The sequence below is a fragment of the Heptranchias perlo genome, chromosome 34, assembly GCF_035084215.1.
Source record: "Heptranchias perlo isolate sHepPer1 chromosome 34, sHepPer1.hap1, whole genome shotgun sequence".
Taxonomy (NCBI): domain Eukaryota; kingdom Metazoa; phylum Chordata; class Chondrichthyes; order Hexanchiformes; family Hexanchidae; genus Heptranchias; species Heptranchias perlo.
In genome coordinates, this window is record NC_090358.1 from 32,432,042 (window position 1) to 32,452,775 (window position 20,734).

Below are 20,734 nucleotides of genomic sequence, written 5' to 3' on the forward strand. Positions count from 1 at the left end.
GTTTTCATCTTATGAACTTATTTCAGTCAGCCAGATCTTTCTTCTTCAAAGCAAAAAGATTTTATCTTCAAATACAAGAACTTTTCGTGGTTTTGTTGATTTTCAGCAAATGAACATATTTCAGCGAGGGAGAAGTTTTTTCTTTAATAGCGTCAGATTTTATCTTAAAATACAAAAACTTTTCGTGGTTCTTGTCAATTTTTGTTGATTTTCATCAAATGAACTTATTTCAGTCAGCAAGATCTTTCTTCTTCAAAGCAAAACGATTTTATCTTCAAATACAAGAACTTTTCGTGGTTTTGTTGATTTTCAGCAAATGAACATATTTCAGCGAGCTAGAAGTTTTTTCTTCAATAGCGTAAGATTTTATCTTAAAATACAAGAACTTTTCGTGGTTCTTGTCAATTTTTGTTAGTTTTCATCTTATGAACTTATTTCAGTCAGCTAGATCTTTCTTCTTCAAAGCAAAAAGATTTTATCTTCAAATACAAGAACTTTTCGTGGTTTTGTTGATTTTCAGCAAATGAACATATTTCAGCGAGGGAGAAGTTTTTTCTTTAATAGCGTCAGATTTTATGTTAAAATACAAAAACTTTTCGTGGTTCTTGTCAATTTTTGTTGATTTTCATCAAATGAACTTATTTCAGTCAGCTGGATCTTTCTTCTTCAAAGCAAAAAGATTTTATCTTCAAATACAAGAACTTTTCGTGGTTTTGTTGATTTTCAGCAAATGAACATATTTCAGCGAGGGAGAAGTTTTTTCTTTAATAGCGTCAGATTTTATCTTAAAATACAAGAACCTTTCGTGGTTCTTGTCAATTTTTGTTAGCTTTCATCTTGTTAACTTATTTCAGTCAGCTAGATCTTTCTTCTTCAAAGCAAAAAGATTTTATCTTCAAATACAAGAACATTTCGTGGTTTTGTTGATTTTCAGCAAATGAACATATTTCAGCGAGGGAGAAGTTTTTTCTTTAATAGCGTCAGATTTTATGTTAAAATACAAAAACTTTTCGTGGTTCTTGTCAATTTTTGTTGATTTTCATCAAATGAACTTATTTCAGTCAGCTAGATCTTTCTTCTTCAAAGCAAAAAGATTTTATCTTCAAATACAAGAACTTTTCTTGGTTTTGTTGATTTTCAGCAAATGAACATATTTCAGCGAGGGAGAAGTTTTTTCTTTAATAGCGTCAGATTTTATCTTAAAATACAAGAACTTTTCGTGGTTCTTGTCAATTTTTGTTGGTTTTCATCCAATGAACTTATTTCAGTCAGCTAGATCTTTCTTCTTGAAAGCAAAAAGATTTTATCTTCAAATACAAGAACTTTTCGTGGTTTTGTTGATTTTCAGCAAATGAACATATTTCAGCGAGCTGGAAGTTTTTTCTTCAATAGCGTAAGATTTTATCTTAAAATACAAGAACTTTTCGTGGTTCTTGTCAATTTTTGTTAGCTTTCATCTTATTAACTTATTTCAGTCAGCTAGATCTTTCTTCTTCAAAGCAAAAAGATTTTATCTTCAAATACAAGAACTTTTCGTGGTTTTGTTGATTTTCAGCAAATGAACATATTTCAGCGAGGGAGAAGTTTTTTCTTTAATAGCGTCAGATTTTATCTTAAAATACAAGAACTTTTCGTGGTTCTTGTCAATTTTTGTTGGTTTTCATCCAATGAACTTATTTCAGTCAGCTAGATCTTTCTTCTTCAAAGCAAAAAGATTTTATCTTCAAATACAAGAACTTTTCGTGGTTTTGTTGATTTTCTGCAAATGAACATATTTCAGCGAGGGAGAAGTTTTTTCTTTAATAGCGTCAGATTTTATCTTAAAATACAAGAACTTTTCGTGGTTCTTGTCAATTTTTGTTGGTTTTCATCCAATGAACTTATTTCAGTCAGCCAGATCTTTCTTCTTCAAAGCAAAAAGATTTTATCTTCAAATACAAGAACTTTTCGTGGTTTCGTTGATTTTCAGCAAATGAACATATTTCAGCGAGGGAGAAGTTTTTTCTTTAATAGCGTCAGATTTTATCTTAAAATACAAGAACTTTTCGTGGTTCTTGTCAATTTTTGTTGGTTTTCATCCAATGAACTTATTTCAGTCAGCCAGATCTTTCTTCTTCAAAGCAAAAAGATTTTATCTTCAAATACAAGAACTTTTCGTGGTTTTGTTGATTTTCAGCAAATGAACATATTTCAGCGAGGGAGAAGTTTTTTCTTTAATAGCGTCAGATTTTATCTTAAAATACAAAAACTTTTCGTGGTTCTTGTCAATTTTTGTTGGTTTTCATCCAATGAACTTATTTCAGTCAGCCAGATCTTTCTTCTTCAAAGCAAAAAGATTTTATCTTCAAATACAAGAACTTTTCGTGGTTTTGTTGATTTTCAGCAAATGAACATATTTCAGCGAGGGAGAAGTTTTTTCTTTAATAGCGTCAGATTTTATCTTAAAATACAAAAACTTTTCGTGGTTCTTGTCAATTTTTGTTGATTTTCATCAAATGAACTTATTTCAGTCAGCAAGATCTTTCTTCTTCAAAGCAAAACGATTTTATCTTCAAATACAAGAACTTTTCGTGGTTTTGTTGATTTTCAGCAAATGAACATATTTCAGCAAGCTAGAAGTTTTTTCTTCAATAGCGTAAGATTTTATCTTAAAATACAAGAACCTTTCGTGGTTCTTGTCAATTTTTGTTAGTTTTCATCTTATGAACTTATTTCAGTCAGCTAGATCTTTCTTCTTCAAAGCAAAAAGATTTTATCTTCAAATACAAGAACTTTTCGTGGTTTTGTTGATTTTCAGCAAATGAACATATTTCAGCGAGGGAGAAGTTTTTTCTTTAATAGCGTCAGATTTTATGTTAAAATACAAAAACTTTTCGTGGTTCTTGTCAATTTTTGTTGATTTTCATCAAATGAACTTATTTCAGTCAGCTAGATCTTTCTTCTTCAAAGCAAAAAGATTTTATCTTCAAATACAAGAACTTTTCGTGGTTTTGTTGATTTTCAGCAAATGAACATATTTCAGCGAGGGAGAAGTTTTTTCTTTAATAGCGTCAGATTTTATCTTAAAATACAAGAACCTTTCGTGGTTCTTGTCAATTTTTGTTAGCTTTCATCTTGTTAACTTATTTCAGTCAGCTAGATCTTTCTTCTTCAAAGCAAAAAGATTTTATCTTCAAATACAAGAACTTTTCGTGGTTTTGTTGATTTTCAGCAAATGAACATATTTCAGCGAGCTGGAAGTTTTTTCTTCAATAGCGTAAGATTTTATCTTAAAATAGAAGTACTTTTCGTGGTTCTTGTCAATTTTTGTTAGCTTTCATCTTGTTAACTTATTTCAGTCAGCTAGATCTTTCTTCTTCAAAGCAAAAATATTTTATCTTCAAATACAAGAACTTTTCGTGGTTTTGTTGATTTTCAGCAAATGAACATATTTCAGCGAGGGAGAAGTTTTTTCTTTAATAGCATCAGATTTTATCTTAAAATACAAGAACCTTTCGTGGTTCTTGTCAATTTTTGTTGGTTTTCATCCAATGAACTTATTTCAGTCAGCTAGATCTTTCTTCTTCAAAGCAAAAAGATTTTATCTTCAAATACAAGAACTTTTCGTGGTTTTGTTGATTTTCAGCAAATGAACATATTTCAGCGAGCGAGAAGTTTTTTCTTTAATAGCGTCAGATTTTATCTTAAAATACAACAATTTTTCGTGGTTCTTGTCAATTTTTGTTGGTTTTCATCCAATGAACTTATTTCGGTCAGCAAGATCTTTCTTCTTGAAAGCAAAAAGATTTTATCTTCAAATACAAGAACTTTTCGTGGTTTCGTTGATTTTCAGCAAATGAACATATTTCAGCGAGGGAGAAGTTTTTTCTTTAATAGCGTCAGATTTTATCTTAAAATACAAAAACTTTTCGTGGTTCTTGTCAATTTTAGTTGATTTTCATCAAATGAACTTATTTCAGTCAGCAAGATCTTTCTTCTTCAAAGCAAAACGATTTTATCTTCAAATACAAGAACTTTTCGTGGTTTTGTTGATTTTCAGCAAATGAACATATTTCAGCGAGCGAGAAGTTTTTTCTTTAATAGCGTCAGATTTTATCTGAAAATACAACAATTTTTCATGGTTCTTGTCAATTTTTGTTAGCTTTCATCTTGTTAACTTATTTCAGTCAGCTAGATCTTTCTTCTTCAAAGCAAAAAGATTTTATCTTCAAATACAAGAACTTTTCGTGGTTTTGTTGATTTTCAGCAAATGAACATATTTCAGCGAGGGAGAAGTTTTTTCTTTAATAGCGTCAGATTTTATCTTAAAATACAAGAACCTTTCGTGGTTCTTGTCAATTTTTGTTGGTTTTCATCCAATGAACTTATTTCAGTCAGCTAGATCTTTCTTCTTCAAAGCAAAAAGATTTTATCTTCAAATACAAGAACTTTTCGTGGTTTTGTTGATTTTCAGCAAATGAATATATTTCAGCGAGGGAGAAGTTTTTTCTTTAATAGCGTCAGATTTTATCTTAAAATACAAGAACTTTTCGTGGTTCTTGTCAATTTTTGTTGGTTTTCATCCAATGAACTTATTTCAGTCAGCAAGATCTTTCTTCTTGAAAGCAAAAAGATTTTATCTTCAAATACAAGAACTTTTCGTGGTTTCGTTGATTTTCAGCAAATGAACATATTTCAGCGAGGGAGAAGTTTTTTCTTTAATAGCGTCAGATTTTATCTTAAAATACAAGAACTTTTCGTGGTTCTTGTCAATTTTTGTTGGTTTTCATCCAATGAACTTATTTCAGTCAGCTAGATCTTTCTTCTTCAAAGCAAAAAGATTTTATCTTCAAATACAAGAACTTTTCGTGGTTTTGTTGATTTTCAGCAAATGAACATATTTCAGCGAGGGAGAAGTTTTTTCTTTAATAGCGTCAGATTTTATGTTAAAATACAAAAACTTTTCGTGGTTCTTGTCAATTTTTGTTGATTTTCATCAAATGAACTTATTTCAGTCAGCTAGATCTTTCTTCTTGAAAGCAAAAAGATTTTATCTTCAAATACAAGAACTTTTCGTGGTTTTGTTGATTTTCAGCAAATGAACATATTTCAGCGAGCTGGAAGTTTTTTCTTCAATAGCGTAAGATTTTATCTTAAAATACAAGAACTTTTCGTGGTTCTTGTCAATTTTTGTTAGCTTTCATCTTATTAACTTATTTCAGTCAGCTAGATCTTTCTTCTTCAAAGCAAAAAGATTTTATCTTCAAATACAAGAACTTTTCGTGGTTTTGTTGATTTTCAGCAAATGAACATATTTCAGCGAGGGAGAAGTTTTTTCTTTAATAGCGTCAGATTTTATCTTAAAATACAAGAACTTTTCGTGGTTCTTGTCAATTTTTGTTGGTTTTCATCCAATGAACTTATTTCAGTCAGCTAGATCTTTCTTCTTCAAAGCAAAAAGATTTTATCTTCAAATACAAGAACTTTTCGTGGTTTTGTTGATTTTCTGCAAATGAACATATTTCAGCGAGGGAGAAGTTTTTTCTTCAATAGCGTCAGATTTTATCTTAAAATACAAGAACTTTTCGTGGTTCTTGTCAATTTTTGTTGGTTTTCATCCAATGAACTTATTTCAGTCAGCAAGATCTTTCTTCTTGAAAGCAAAAAGATTTTATCTTCAAATACAAGAACTTTTCGTGGTTTCGTTGATTTTCAGCAAATGAACATATTTCAGCGAGGGAGAAGTTTTTTCTTTAATAGCGTCAGATTTTATCTTAAAATACAAGAACTTTTCGTGGTTCTTGTCAATTTTTGTTGGTTTTCATCCAATGAACTTATTTCAGTCAGCCAGATCTTTCTTCTTCAAAGCAAAAAGATTTTATCTTCAAATACAAGAACTTTTCGTGGTTTTGTTGATTTTCAGCAAATGAACATATTTCAGCGAGGGAGAAGTTTTTTCTTTAATAGCGTCAGATTTTATCTTAAAATACAAAAACTTTTCGTGGTTCTTGTCAATTTTTGTTGGTTTTCATCCAATGAACTTATTTCAGTCAGCCAGATCTTTCTTCTTCAAAGCAAAAAGATTTTATCTTCAAATACAAGAACTTTTCGTGGTTTTGTTGATTTTCAGCAAATGAACATATTTCAGCGAGGGAGAAGTTTTTTCTTTAATAGCGTCAGATTTTATCTTAAAATACAAAAACTTTTCGTGGTTCTTGTCAATTTTTGTTGATTTTCATCAAATGAACTTATTTCAGTCAGCAAGATCTTTCTTCTTCAAAGCAAAACGATTTTATCTTCAAATACAAGAACTTTTCGTGGTTTTGTTGATTTTCAGCAAATGAACATATTTCAGCAAGCTAGAAGTTTTTTCTTCAATAGCGTAAGATTTTATCTTAAAATACAAGAACCTTTCGTGGTTCTTGTCAATTTTTGTTAGTTTTCATCTTGTTAACTTATTTCAGTCAGCTAGATCTTTCTTCTTCAAAGCAAAAAGATTTTATCTTCAAATACAAGAACTTTTCGTGGTTTTGTTGATTTTCAGCAAATGAACATATTTCAGCGAGCTGGAAGTTTTTTCTTCAATAGCGTAAGATTTTATCTTAAAATAGAAGAACTTTTCGTGGTTCTTGTCAATTTTTGTTAGCTTTCATCTTGTTAACTTATTTCAGTCAGCTAGATCTTTCTTCTTCAAAGCAAAAAGATTTTATCTTCAAATACAAGAACTTTTCGTGGTTTTGTTGATTTTCAGCAAATGAACATATTTCAGCGAGGGAGAAGTTTTTTCTTTAATAGCATCAGATTTTATCTTAAAATACAAGAACCTTTCGTGGTTCTTGTCAATTTTTGTTGGTTTTCATCCAATGAACTTATTTCAGTCAGCTAGATCTTTCTTCTTCAAAGCAAAAAGATTTTATCTTCAAATACAAGAACTTTTCGTGGTTTTGTTGATTTTCAGCAAATGAACATATTTCAGCGAGCGAGAAGTTTTTTCTTTAATAGCGTCAGATTTTATCTTAAAATACAACAATTTTTCGTGGTTCTTGTCAATTTTTGTTGGTTTTCATCCAATGAACTTATTTCGGTCAGCAAGATCTTTCTTCTTGAAAGCAAAAAGATTTTATCTTCAAATACAAGAACTTTTCGTGGTTTCGTTGATTTTCAGCAAATGAACATATTTCAGCGAGGGAGAAGTTTTTTCTTTAATAGCGTCAGATTTTATCTTAAAATACAAAAACTTTTCGTGGTTCTTGTCAATTTTAGTTGATTTTCATCAAATGAACTTATTTCAGTCAGCAAGATCTTTCTTCTTCAAAGCAAAACGATTTTATCTTCAAATACAAGAACTTTTCGTGGTTTTGTTGATTTTCAGCAAATGAACATATTTCAGCGAGCGAGAAGTTTTTTCTTTAATAGCGTCAGATTTTATCTGAAAATACAACAATTTTTCGTGGTTCTTGTCAATTTTTGTTAGCTTTCATCTTGTTAACTTATTTCAGTCAGCTAGATCTTTCTTCTTCAAAGCAAAAAGATTTTATCTTCAAATACAAGAACTTTTCGTGGTTTTGTTGATTTTCAGCAAATGAACATATTTCAGCGAGGGAGAAGTTTTTTCTTTAATAGCGTCAGATTTTATCTTAAAATACAAGAACCTTTCGTGGTTCTTGTCAATTTTTGTTGGTTTTCATCCAATGAACTTATTTCAGTCAGCTAGATCTTTCTTCTTCAAAGCAAAAAGATTTTATCTTCAAATACAAGAACTTTTCGTGGTTTTGTTGATTTTCAGCAAATGAATATATTTCAGCGAGGGAGAAGTTTTTTCTTTAATAGCGTCAGATTTTATCTTAAAATACAAGAACTTTTCGTGGTTCTTGTCAATTTTTGTTGGTTTTCATCCAATTAACTTATTTCAGTCAGCAAGATCTTTCTTCTTGAAAGCAAAAAGATTTTATCTTCAAATACAAGAACTTTTCGTGGTTTCGTTGATTTTCAGCAAATGAACATATTTCAGCGAGGGAGAAGTTTTTTCTTTAATAGCGTCAGATTTTATCTTAAAATACAAGAACTTTTCGTGGTTCTTGTCAATTTTTGTTGGTTTTCATCCAATGAACTTATTTCAGTCAGCCAGATCTTTCTTCTTCAAAGCAAAAAGATTTTATCTTCAAATACAAGAATTTTTCGTGGTTTTGTTGATTTTCAGCAAATGAACATATTTCAGCGAGCGAGAAGTTTTTTCTTCAATAGCGTAAGATTTTATCTTAAAATACAAGAACTTTTCGTGGTTCTTGTCAATTTTTGTTGGTTTTCATCCAATGAACTTATTTCAGTCAGCTAGATCTTTCTTCTTGAAAGCAAAAAGATTTTATCATCAAATACAAGAACTTTTCGTGGTTTTGTTGATTTTCAGCAAATGAACATATTTCAGCGAGCTGGAAGTTTTTTCTTCAATAGCGTAAGATTTTATCTTAAAATACAAGAACTTTTCGTGGTTCTTGTCAATTTTTGTTAGCTTTCATCTTGTTAACTTATTTCAGTCAGCTAGATATTTCTTCTTCAAAGCAAAAAGATTTTATCTTCAAATACAAGAACTTTTCGTGGTTTTGTTGATTTTCAGCAAATGAACATATTTCAGCGAGGGAGAAGTTTTTTCTTTAATAGCGTCAGATTTTATCTTAAAATACAAGAACCTTTCGTGGTTCTTGTCAATTTTTGTTGGTTTTCATCCAATGAACTTATTTCAGTCAGCTAGATCTTTCTTCTTCAAAGCAAAAAGATTTTATCTTCAAATACAAGAACTTTTCGTGGTTTTGTTGATTTTCAGCAAATGAATATATTTCAGCGAGGGAGAAGTTTTTTCTTTAATAGCGTCAGATTTTATCTTAAAATACAAGAACTTTTCGTGGTTCTTGTCAATTTTTGTTGGTTTTCATCCAATGAACTTATTTCAGTCAGCAAGATCTTTCTTCTTGAAAGCAAAAAGATTTTATCTTCAAATACAAGAACTTTTCGTGGTTTCGTTGATTTTCAGCAAATGAACATATTTCAGCGAGGGAGAAGTTTTTTCTTTAATAGCGTCAGATTTTATCTTAAAATACAAGAACTTTTCGTGGTTCTTGTCAATTTTTGTTGGTTTTCATCCAATGAACTTATTTCAGTCAGCCAGATCTTTCTTCTTCAAAGCAAAAAGATTTTATCTTCAAATACAAGAACTTTTCGTGGTTTTGTTGATTTTCAGCAAATGAACATATTTCAGCGAGCGAGAAGTTTTTTCTTCAATAGCGTAAGATTTTATCTTAAAATACAAGAACTTTTCGTGGTTCTTGTCAATTTTTGTTAGTTTTCATCTTATGAACTTATTTCAGTCAGCTAGATCTTTCTTCTTCAAAGCAAAAAGATTTTATCTTCAAATACAAGAACTTTTCGTGGTTTTGTTGATTTTCAGCAAATGAACATATTTCAGCGAGGGAGAAGTTTTTTCTTTAATAGCGTCAGATTTTATGTTAAAATACAAAAACTTTTCGTGGTTCTTGTCAATTTTTGTTGATTTTCATCAAATGAACTTATTTCAGTCAGCTAGATCTTTCTTCTTCAAAGCAAAAAGATTTTATCTTCAAATACAAGAACTTTTCGTGGTTTTGTTGATTTTCAGCAAATGAACATATTTCAGCGAGCTAGAAGTTTTTTCTTCAATAGCGTAAGATTTTATCTTAAAATACAAGAACTTTTCGTGGTTCTTGTCAATTTTTGTTAGCTTTCATCTTATTAACTTATTTCAGTCAGCTAGATCTTTCTTCTTCAAAGCAAAAAGATTTTATCTTCAAATACAAGAACTTTTTGTGGTTTTGTTGATTTTCAGCAAATGAACATATTTCAGCGAGGGAGAAGTTTTTTCTTTAATAGCGTCAGATTTTATCTTAAAATACAAGAACTTTTCGTGGTTCTTGTCAATTTTTGTTGGTTTTCATCCAATGAACTTATTTCAGTCAGCTAGATCTTTCTTCTTCAAAGCAAAAAGATTTTATCTTCAAATACAAGAACTTTTCGTGGTTTTGTTGATTTTCTGCAAATGAACATATTTCAGCGAGGGAGAAGTTTTTTCTTCAATAGCGTCAGATTTTATCTTAAAATACAAGAACTTTTCGTGGTTCTTGTCAATTTTTGTTGGTTTTCATCCAATGAACTTATTTCAGTCAGCAAGATCTTTCTTCTTGAAAGCAAAAAGATTTTATCTTCAAATACAAGAACTTTTCGTGGTTTCGTTGATTTTCAGCAAATGAACATATTTCAGCGAGGGAGAAGTTTTTTCTTTAATAGCGTCAGATTTTATCTTAAAATACAAGAACTTTTCGTGGTTCTTGTCAATTTTTGTTGGTTTTCATCCAATGAACTTATTTCAGTCAGCCAGATCTTTCTTCTTCAAAGCAAAAAGATTTTATCTTCAAATACAAGAACTTTTCGTGGTTTTGTTGATTTTCAGCAAATGAACATATTTCAGCGAGGGAGAAGTTTTTTCTTTAATAGCGTCAGATTTTATCTTAAAATACAAAAACTTTTCGTGGTTCTTGTCAATTTTTGTTGATTTTCATCAAATGAACTTATTTCAGTCAGCAAGATCTTTCTTCTTCAAAGCAAAACGATTTTATCTTCAAATACAAGAACTTTTCGTGGTTTTGTTGATTTTCAGCAAATGAACATATTTCAGCGAGCGAGAAGTTTTTTCTTTAATAGCGTCAGATTTTATCTTAAAATACAACAATTTTTCGTGGTTCTTGTCAATTTTTGTTGGTTTTCATCCAATGAACTTATTTCGGTCAGCAAGATCTTTCTTCTTGAAAGCAAAAAGATTTTATCTTCAAATACAAGAACTTTTCGTGGTTTCGTTGATTTTCAGCAAATGAACATATTTCAGCGAGGGAGAAGTTTTTTCTTTAATAGCGTCAGATTTTATCTTAAAATACAAAAACTTTTCGTGGTTCTTGTCAATTTTAGTTGATTTTCATCAAATGAACTTATTTCAGTCAGCAAGATCTTTCTTCTTCAAAGCAAAACGATTTTATCTTCAAATACAAGAACTTTTCGTGGTTTTGTTGATTTTCAGCAAATGAACATATTTCAGCGAGCTAGAAGTTTTTTCTTCAATAGCGTAAGATTTTATCTTAAAATACAAGAACTTTTCGTGGTTCTTGTCAATTTTTGTTAGTTTTCATCTTATGAACTTATTTCAGTCAGCTAGATCTTTCTTCTTCAAAGCAAAAAGATTTTATCTTCAAATACAAGAACTTTTCGTGGTTTTGTTGATTTTCAGCAAATGAACATATTTCAGCGAGGGAGAAGTTTTTTCTTTAATAGCGTCAGATTTTATGTTAAAATACAAAAACTTTTCGTGGTTCTTGTCAATTTTTGTTGATTTTCATCAAATGAACTTATTTCAGTCAGCTAGATCTTTCTTCTTCAAAGCAAAAAGATTTTATCTTCAAATACAAGAACTTTTCGTGGTTTTGTTGATTTTCAGCAAATGAACATATTTCAGCGAGGGAGAAGTTTTTTCTTTAATAGCGTCAGATTTTATCTTAAAATACAAGAACTTTTCGTGGTTCTTGTCAATTTTTGTTGGTTTTCATCCAATGAACTTATTTCAGTCAGCTAGATCTTTCTTCTTGAAAGCAAAAAGATTTTATCTTCAAATACAAGAACTTTTCGTGGTTTTGTTGATTTTCAGCAAATGAACATATTTCAGCGAGCTGGAAGTTTTTTCTTCAATAGCGTAAGATTTTATCTTAAAATACAAGAACCTTTCGTGGTTCTTGTCAATTTTTGTTGGCTTTCATCTTGTTAACTTATTTCAGTCAGCTAGATCTTTCTTCTTCAGAGCAAAAAGATTTTATCTTCAAATACAAGAACTTTTCGTGGTTTTGTTGATTTTCAGCAAATGAACATATTTCAGCGAGGGAGAAGTTTTTTCTTTAATAGCGTCAGATTTTATCTTAAAATACAAGAACCTTTCGTGGTTCTTGTCAATTTTTGTTGGTTTTCATCCAATGAACTTATTTCAGTCAGCTAGATCTTTCTTCTTCAAAGCAAAAAGATTTTATCTTCAAATACAAGAACTTTTCGTGGTTTTGTTGATTTTCAGCAAATGAATATATTTCAGCGAGGGAGAAGTTTTTTCTTTAATAGCGTCAGATTTTATCTTAAAATACAAAAACTTTTCGTGGTTCTTGTCAATTTTTGTTGGTTTTCATCCAATGAACTTATTTCAGTCAGCAAGATCTTTCTTCTTGAAAGCAAAAAGATTTTATCTTCAAATACAAGAACTTTTCGTGGTTTCGTTGATTTTCAGCAAATGAACATATTTCAGCGAGGGAGAAGTTTTTTCTTTAATAGCGTCAGATTTTATCTTAAAATACAAGAACCTTTCGTGGTTCTTGTCAATTTTTGTTGGTTTTCATCCAATGAACTTATTTCAGTCAGCTAGATCTTTCTTCTTCAAAGCAAAAAGATTTTATCTTCAAATACAAGAACTTTTCGTGGTTTTGTTGATTTTCAGCAAATGAATATATTTCAGCGAGGGAGAAGTTTTTTCTTTAATAGCGTCAGATTTTATCTTAAAATACAAGAACTTTTCGTGGTTCTTGTCAATTTTTGTTGGTTTTCATCCAATGAACTTATTTCAGTCAGCCAGATCTTTCTTCTTCAAAGCAAAAAGATTTTATCTTCAAATACAAGAACTTTTCGTGGTTTCGTTGATTTTCAGCAAATGAGCATATTTCAGCGAGGGAGAAGTTTTTTCTTTAATAGCGTCAGATTTTATCTTAAAATACAAAAACATTTCGTGGTTCTTGTCATTTTTTGTTGGTTTTCATCCAATGAACTTATTTCAGTCAGCCAGATCTTTCTTCTTCAAAGCAAAAAGATTTTATCTTCAAATACAAGAACTTTTCGTGGTTTTGTTGATTTTCAGCAAATGAACATATTTCAGCGAGGGAGAAGTTTTTTCTTTAATAGCGTCAGATTTTATGTTAAAATACAAAAATTTTTCGTGGTTCTTGTCAATTTTTGTTAGCTTTCATCTTATTAACTTATTTCAGTCAGCTAGATCTTTCTTCTTCAAAGCAAAAAGATTTTATCATCAAATACAAGAACTTTTCGTGGTTTTGTTGATTTTCAGCAAATGAACATATTTCAGCGAGGGAGAAGTTTTTTCTTTAATAGCGTCAGATTTTATCTTAAAATACAAGAACTTTTCGTGGTTCTTGTCAATTTTTGTTAGTTTTCATCTTATGAACTTATTTCAGTCAGCTAGATCTTTCTTCTTCAAAGCAAAAAGATTTTATCTTCAAATACAAGAACTTTTCGTGGTTTTGTTGATTTTCAGCAAATGAACATATTTCAGCGAGGGAGAAGTTTTTTCTTTAATAACGTCAGATTTTATGTTTAAATACAAAAACTTTTCGTGGTTCTTGTCAATTTTTGTTGATTTTCATCAAATAAACTTATTTCAGTCAGCTAGATCTTTCTTCTTCAAAGCAAAAAGATTTTATCTTCAAATACAAGAACTTTTCGTGGTTTTGTTGATTTTCAGCAAATGAACATATTTCAGCGAGGGAGAAGTTTTTTCTTTAATAGCGTCAGATTTTATCTTAAAATACAAGAACTTTTCGTGGTTCTTGTCAATTTTTGTTGGTTTTCATCCAATGAACTTATTTCAGTCAGCTAGATCTTTCTTCTTGAAAGCAAAAAGATTTTATCTTCAAATACAAGAACTTTTCGTGGTTTTGTTGATTTTCAGCAAATGAACATATTTCAGCGAGCTGGAAGTTTTTTCTTCAATAGCGTAAGATTTTATCTTAAAATACAAGAACTTTTCGTGGTTCTTGTCAATTTTTGTTAGCTTTCATCTGAACTTATTTCAGTCAGCTAGATCTTTCTTCTTCAAAGCAAAAAGATTTTATCTTCAAATACAAGAACTTTTCGTGGTTTTGTTGATTTTCAGCAAATGAACATATTTCAGCGAGGGAGAAGTTTTTTCTTTAATAGCGTCAGATTTTATCTTAAAATACAAGAACCTTTCGTGGTTCTTGTCAATTTTTGTTGGTTTTCATCCAATGAACTTATTTCAGTCAGCTAGATCTTTCTTCTTCAAAGCAAAAAGATTTTATCTTCAAATACAAGAACTTTTCGTGGTTTCGTTGATTTTCAGCAAATGAACATATTTCAGCGAGGGAGAAGTTTTTTCTTTAATAGCGTCAGATTTTATCTTAAAATACAAGAACTTTTCGTGGTTCTTGTCAATTTTTGTTGGTTTTCATCCAATGAACTTATTTCAGTCAGCCAGATCTTTCTTCTTCAAAGCAAAAAGATTTTATCTTCAAATACAAGAACTTTTCGTGGTTTTGTTGATTTTCAGCAAATGAACATATTTCAGCGAGGGAGAAGTTTTTTCTTTAATAGCGTCAGATTTTATCTTAAAATACAAAAACTTTTCGTGGTTCTTGTCAATTTTTGTTGATTTTCATCAAATGAACTTATTTCAGTCAGCAAGATCTTTCTTCTTCAAAGCAAAACGATTTTATCTTCAAATACAAGAACTTTTCGTGGTTTTGTTGATTTTCGGCAAATGAACATATTTCAGCGAGCTGGAAGTTTTTTCTTCAATAGCGTAAGATTTTATCTTAAAATACAAGAACTTTTCGTGGTTCTTGTCAATTTTTGTTAGTTTTCATCTTATGAACTTATTTCAGTCAGCTAGATCTTTCTTCTTCAAAGCAAAAAGATTTTATCTTCAAATACAAGAACTTTTCGTGGTTTTGTTGATTTTCAGCAAATGAACATATTTCAGCGAGGGAGAAGTTTTTTCTTTAATAGCGTCAGATTTTATGTTAAAATACAAAAACTTTTCGTGGTTCTTGTCAATTTTTGTTGATTTTCATCAAATGAACTTATTTCAGTCAGCAAGATCTTTCTTCTTCAAAGCAAAACGATTTTATCTTCAAATACAAGAACTTTTCGTGGTTTTGTTGATTTTCGGCAAATGAACATATTTCAGCGAGCTAGAAGTTTTTTCTTCAATAGCGTAAGATTTTATCTTAAAATACAAGAACTTTTCGTGGTTCTTGTCAATTTTTGTTAGTTTTCATCTTATGAACTTATTTCAGTCAGCTAGATCTTTCTTCTTCAAAGCAAAAAGATTTTATCTTCAAATACAAGAACTTTTCGTGGTTTTGTTGATTTTCAGCCAATGAACATATTTCAGCGAGGGAGAAGTTTTTTCTTTAATAGCGTCAGATTTTATGTTAAAATACAAAAACTTTTCGTGGTTCTTGTCAATTTTTGTTGATTTTCATCAAATGAACTTATTTCAGTCAGCTAGATCTTTCTTCTTCAAAGCAAAACGATTTTATCTTCAAATACAAGAACTTTTCGTGGTTTTGTTGATTTTCAGCAAATGAACATATTTCAGCGAGCTAGAAGTTTTTTCTTCAATAGCGTAAGATTTTATCTTAAAATACAAGAACTTTTCGTGGTTCTTGTCAATTTTTGTTAGTTTTCATCTTATGAACTTATTTCAGTCAGCCAGATCTTTCTTCTTCAAAGCAAAAAGATTTTATCTTCAAATACAAGAACTTTTCGTGGTTTTGTTGATTTTCAGCAAATGAACATATTTCAGCGAGGGAGAAGTTTTTTCTTTAATAGCGTCAGATTTTATGTTAAAATACAAAAACTTTTCGTGGTTCTTGTCAATTTTTGTTGATTTTCATCAAATGAACTTATTTCAGTCAGCTAGATCTTTCTTCTTCAAAGCAAAAAGATTTTATCTTCAAATACAAGAACTTTTCGTGGTTTTGTTGATTTTCAGCAAATGAACATATTTCAGCGAGGGAGAAGTTTTTTCTTTAATAGCATCAGATTTTATCTTAAAATACAAGAACTTTTCGTGGTTCTTGTCAATTTTTGTTGGTTTTCATCCAATGAACTTATTTCAGTCAGCTGGATCTTTCTTCTTGAAAGCAAAAAGATTTTATCTTCAAATACAAGAACTTTTCGTGGTTTTGTTGATTTTCAGCAAATGAACATATTTCAGCGAGCTGGAAGTTTTTTCTTCAATAGCGTAAGATTTTATCTTAAAATACAAGAACTTTTCGTGGTTCTTGTCAATTTTTGTTAGCTTTCATCTTGTTAACTTATTTCAGTCAGCTAGATCTTTCTTCTTCAAAGCAAAAAGATTTTATCTTCAAATACAAGAACTTTTCGTGGTTTTGTTGATTTTCAGCAAATGAACATATTTCAGCGAGGGAGAAGTTTTTTCTTTAATAGCGTCAGATTTTATCTTAAAATACAAGAACCTTTCGTGGATCTTGTCAATTTTTGTTGGTTTTCATCCAATGAACTTATTTCAGTCAGCTAGATCTTTCTTCTTCAAAGCAAAAAGATTTTATCTTCAAATACAAGAACTTTTCGTGGTTTTGTTGATTTTCAGCAAATGAATATATTTCAGCGAGGGAGAAGTTCTTTCTTTAATAGCGTCAGATTTTATCTTAAAATACAAGAACTTTTCGTGGTTCTTGTCAATTTTTGTTGGTTTTCATCCAATGAACTTATTTCAGTCAGCCAGATCTTTCTTCTTCAAAGCAAAAAGATTTTATCTTCAAATACAAGAACCTTTCGTGGTTTCGTTGATTTTCAGCAAATGAACATATTTCAGCGAGGGAGAAGTTTTTTCTTTAATAGCGTCAGATTTTATCTTAAAATACAAAAACATTTCGTGGTTCTTGTCAATTTTTGTTGGTTTTCATCCAATGAACTTGTTTCAGTCAGCCAGATCTTTCTTCTTCAAAGCAAAAAGATTTTATCTTCAAATACAAGAACTTTTCGTGGTTTTGTTGATTTTCAGCAAATGAACATATTTCAGCGAGGGAGAAGTTTTTTCTTTAATAGCGTCAGATTTTATCTTAAAATACAAGAACCTTTCGTGGTTCTTGTCAATTTTTGTTGGTTTTCATCCAATGAACTTATTTCAGTCAGCTAGATCTTTCTTCTTCAAAGCAAAAAGATTTTATCTTCAAATACAAGAACTTTTCGTGGTTTTGTTGATTTTCAGCAAATGAATATATTTCAGCGAGGGAGAAGTTTTTTCTTTAATAGCGTCAGATTTTATCTTAAAATACAAGAACTTTTCGTGGTTCTTGTCAATTTTTGTTGGTTTTCATCCAATGAACTTATTTCAGTCAGCCAGATCTTTCTTCTTCAAAGCAAAAAGATTTTATCTTCAAATACAAGAACTTTTCGTGGTTTCGTTGATTTTCAGCAAATGAACATATTTCAGCGAGGGAGAAGTTTTTTCTTTAATAGCGTCAGATTTTATCTTAAAATACAAAAACATTTCGTGGTTCTTGTCAATTTTTGTTGGTTTTCATCCAATGAACTTATTTCAGTCAGCCAGATCTTTCTTCTTCAAAGCAAAAAGATTTTATCTTCAAATACAAGAACTTTTCGTGGTTTTGTTGATTTTCAGCAAATGAACATATTTCAGTGAGGGAGAAGTTTTTTCTTTAATAGCGTCAGATTTTATGTTAAAATACAAAAAATTTTCGTGGTTCTTGTCAATTTTTGTTAGCTTTCATCTTATTAACTTATTTCAGTCAGCTAGATCTTTCTTCTTCAAAGCAAAAAGATTTTATCATCAAATACAAGAACTTTTCGTGGTTTTGTTGATTTTCAGCAAATGAACATATTTCAGCGAGGGAGAAGTTTTTTCTTTGATAGCGTCAGATTTTATCTTAAAATACAAGAACTTTTCGTGGTTCTTGTCAATTTTTGTTAGTTTTCATCTTATGAACTTATTTCAGTCAGCTAGATCTTTCTTCTTCAAAGCAAAAAGATTTTATCTTCAAATACAAGAACTTTTCGTGGTTTTGTTGATTTTCAGCAAATGAACATATTTCAGCGAGGGAGAAGTTTTTTCTTTAATAACGTCAGATTTTATGTTAAAATACAAAAACGTTTCGTGGTTCTTGTCAATTTTTGTTGATTTTCATCAAATGAACTTATTTCAGTCAGCTAGATCTTTCTTCTTCAAAGCAAAAAGATTTTATCTTCAAATACAAGAACTTTTCGTGGTTTTGTTGATTTTCAGCAAATGAACATATTTCAGCGAGGGAGAAGTTTTTTCTTTAATAGCGTCAGATTTTATCTTAAAATACAAGAACTTTTCGTGGTTCTTGTCAATTTTTGTTGGTTTTCATCCAATGAACTTATTTCAGTCAGCTAGATCTTTCTTCTTCAAAGCAAAAAGATTTTATCTTCAAATACAAGAACTTTTCGTGGTTTTGTTGATTTTCTGCAAATGAACATATTTCAGCGAGGGAGAAGTTTTTTCTTTAATAGCGTCAGATTTTATCTTAAAATACAAGAACTTTTCGTGGTTCTTGTCAATTTTTGTTGGTTTTAATCCAATGAACTTATTTCAGTCAGCAAGATCTTTCTTCTTGAAAGCAAAAAGATTTTATCTTCAAATACAAGAACTTTTCGTGGTTTCGTTGATTTTCAGCAAATGAACATATTTCAGCGAGGGAGAAGTTTTTTCTTTAATAGCGTCAGATTTTATCTTAAAATACAAGAACTTTTCGTGGTTCTTGTCAATTTTTGTTGGTTTTCATCCAATGAACTTATTTCAGTCAGCCAGATCTTTCTTCTTCAAAGCAAAAAGATTTTATCTTCAAATACAAGAACTTTTCGTGGTTTTGTTGATTTTCAGCAAATGAACATATTTCAGCGAGGGAGAAGTTTTTTCTTTAATAGCGTCAGATTTTATCTTAAAATACAAAAAATTTTCGTGGTTCTTGTCAATTTTTGTTGATTTTCATCAAATGAACTTATTTCAGTCAGCAAGATCTTTCTTCTTCAAAGCAAAACGATTTTACCTTCAAATACAAGAACTTTTCGTGGTTTTGTTGATTTTCAGCAAATGAACATATTTCAGCGAGCTAGAAGTTTTTTCTTCAATAGCGTAAGATTTTATCTTAAAATACAAGAACTTTTCGTGGTTCTTGTCAATTTTTGTTAGTTTTCATCTTATGAACTTATTTCAGTCAGCTAGATCATTCTTCTTCAAAGCAAAAAGATTTTATCTTCAAATACAAGAACTTTTTGTGGTTTTGTTGATTTTCAGCAAATGAACATATTTCAGCGAGGGAGAAGTTTTTTCTTTAATAGCGTCAGATTTTATGTTAAAATACAAAAACTTTTCGTGGCTCTTGTCAATTTTTGTTGATTTTCATCAAATGAACTTATTTCAGTCAGCTAGATCTTTCTTCTTCAAAGCAAAAAGATTTTATCTTCAAATACAAGAACTTTTCGTGGTTTTGTTGATTTTCAGCAAATGAACATATTTCAGCGAGGGAGAAGTTTTTTCTTTAATAGCGTCAGATTTTATCTTAAAATACAAGAACTTTTCGTGGTTCTTGTCAATTTTTGTTGGTTTTCATCCAATGAACTTATTTCAGTCAGCTAGATCTTTCTTCTTGAAAGCAAAAAGATTTTATCTTCAAATACAAGAACTTTTCGTGGTTTTGTTGATTTTCAGCAAATGAAGATATTTCAGCGAGCTGGAAGTTTTTTCTTCAATAGCGTAAGATTTTATCTTAAAATACAAGAACTTTTCGTGGTTCTTGTCAATTTTTGTTAGCTTTCATCTTGTTAACTTATTTCAGTCAGCTAGATCTTTCTTCTTCAAAGCAAAAAGATTTTATCTTCAAATACAAGAACTTTTCGTGGTTTTGTTGATTTTCTGCAAATGAACATATTTCAGCGAGGGAGAAGTTTTTTCTTTAATAGCGTCAGATTTTATCTTAAAATACAAGAACTTTTCGTGGTTCTTGTCAATTTTTGTTGGTTTTAATCCAATGAACTTATTTCAGTCAGCAAGATCTTTCTTCTTGAAAGCAAAAAGATTTTATCTTCAAATACAAGAACTTTTCGTGGTTTCGTTGATTTTCAGCAAATGAACATATTTCAGCGAGGGAGAAGTTTTTTCTTTAATAGCGTCAGATTTTATCTTAAAATACAAGAACTTTTCGTGGTTCTTGTCAATTTTTGTTGGTTTTCATCCAATGAACTTATTTCAGTCAGCCAGATCTTTCTTCTTCAAAGCAAAAAGATTTTATCTTCAAATACAAGAACTTTTCGTGGTTTTGTTGATTTTCAGCAAATGAACATATTTCAGCGAGGGAGAAGTTTTTTCTTTAATAGCGTCAGATTTTATCTTAAAATACAAAAACTTTTCGTGGTTCTTGTCAATTTTTGTTGATTTTCATCAAATGAACATATTTCAGTCAGCAAGATCTTTCTTCTTCAAAGCAAAACGATTTTACCTTCAAATACAAGAACTTTTCGTGGTTTTGTTGATTTTCAGCAAATGAACATATTTCAGCGAGCTGGAAGTTTTTTCTTCAATAGCGTAAGATTTTATCTTAAAATACAAGAACTTTTCGTGGTTCTTGTCAATTTTTGTTAGTTTTCATCTTATGAACTTATTTCAGTCAGCTAGATCATTCTTCTTCAAAGCAAAAAGATTTTATCTTCAAATACAAGAACTTTTTGTGGTTTTGTTGATTTTCAGCAAATGAACATATTTCAGCGAGGGAGAAGTTTTTTCTTTAATAGCGTCAGATTTTATGTTAAAATACAAAAACTTTTCGTGGCTCTTGTCAATTTTTGTTGATTTTCATCAAATGAACTTATTTCAGTCAGCTAGATC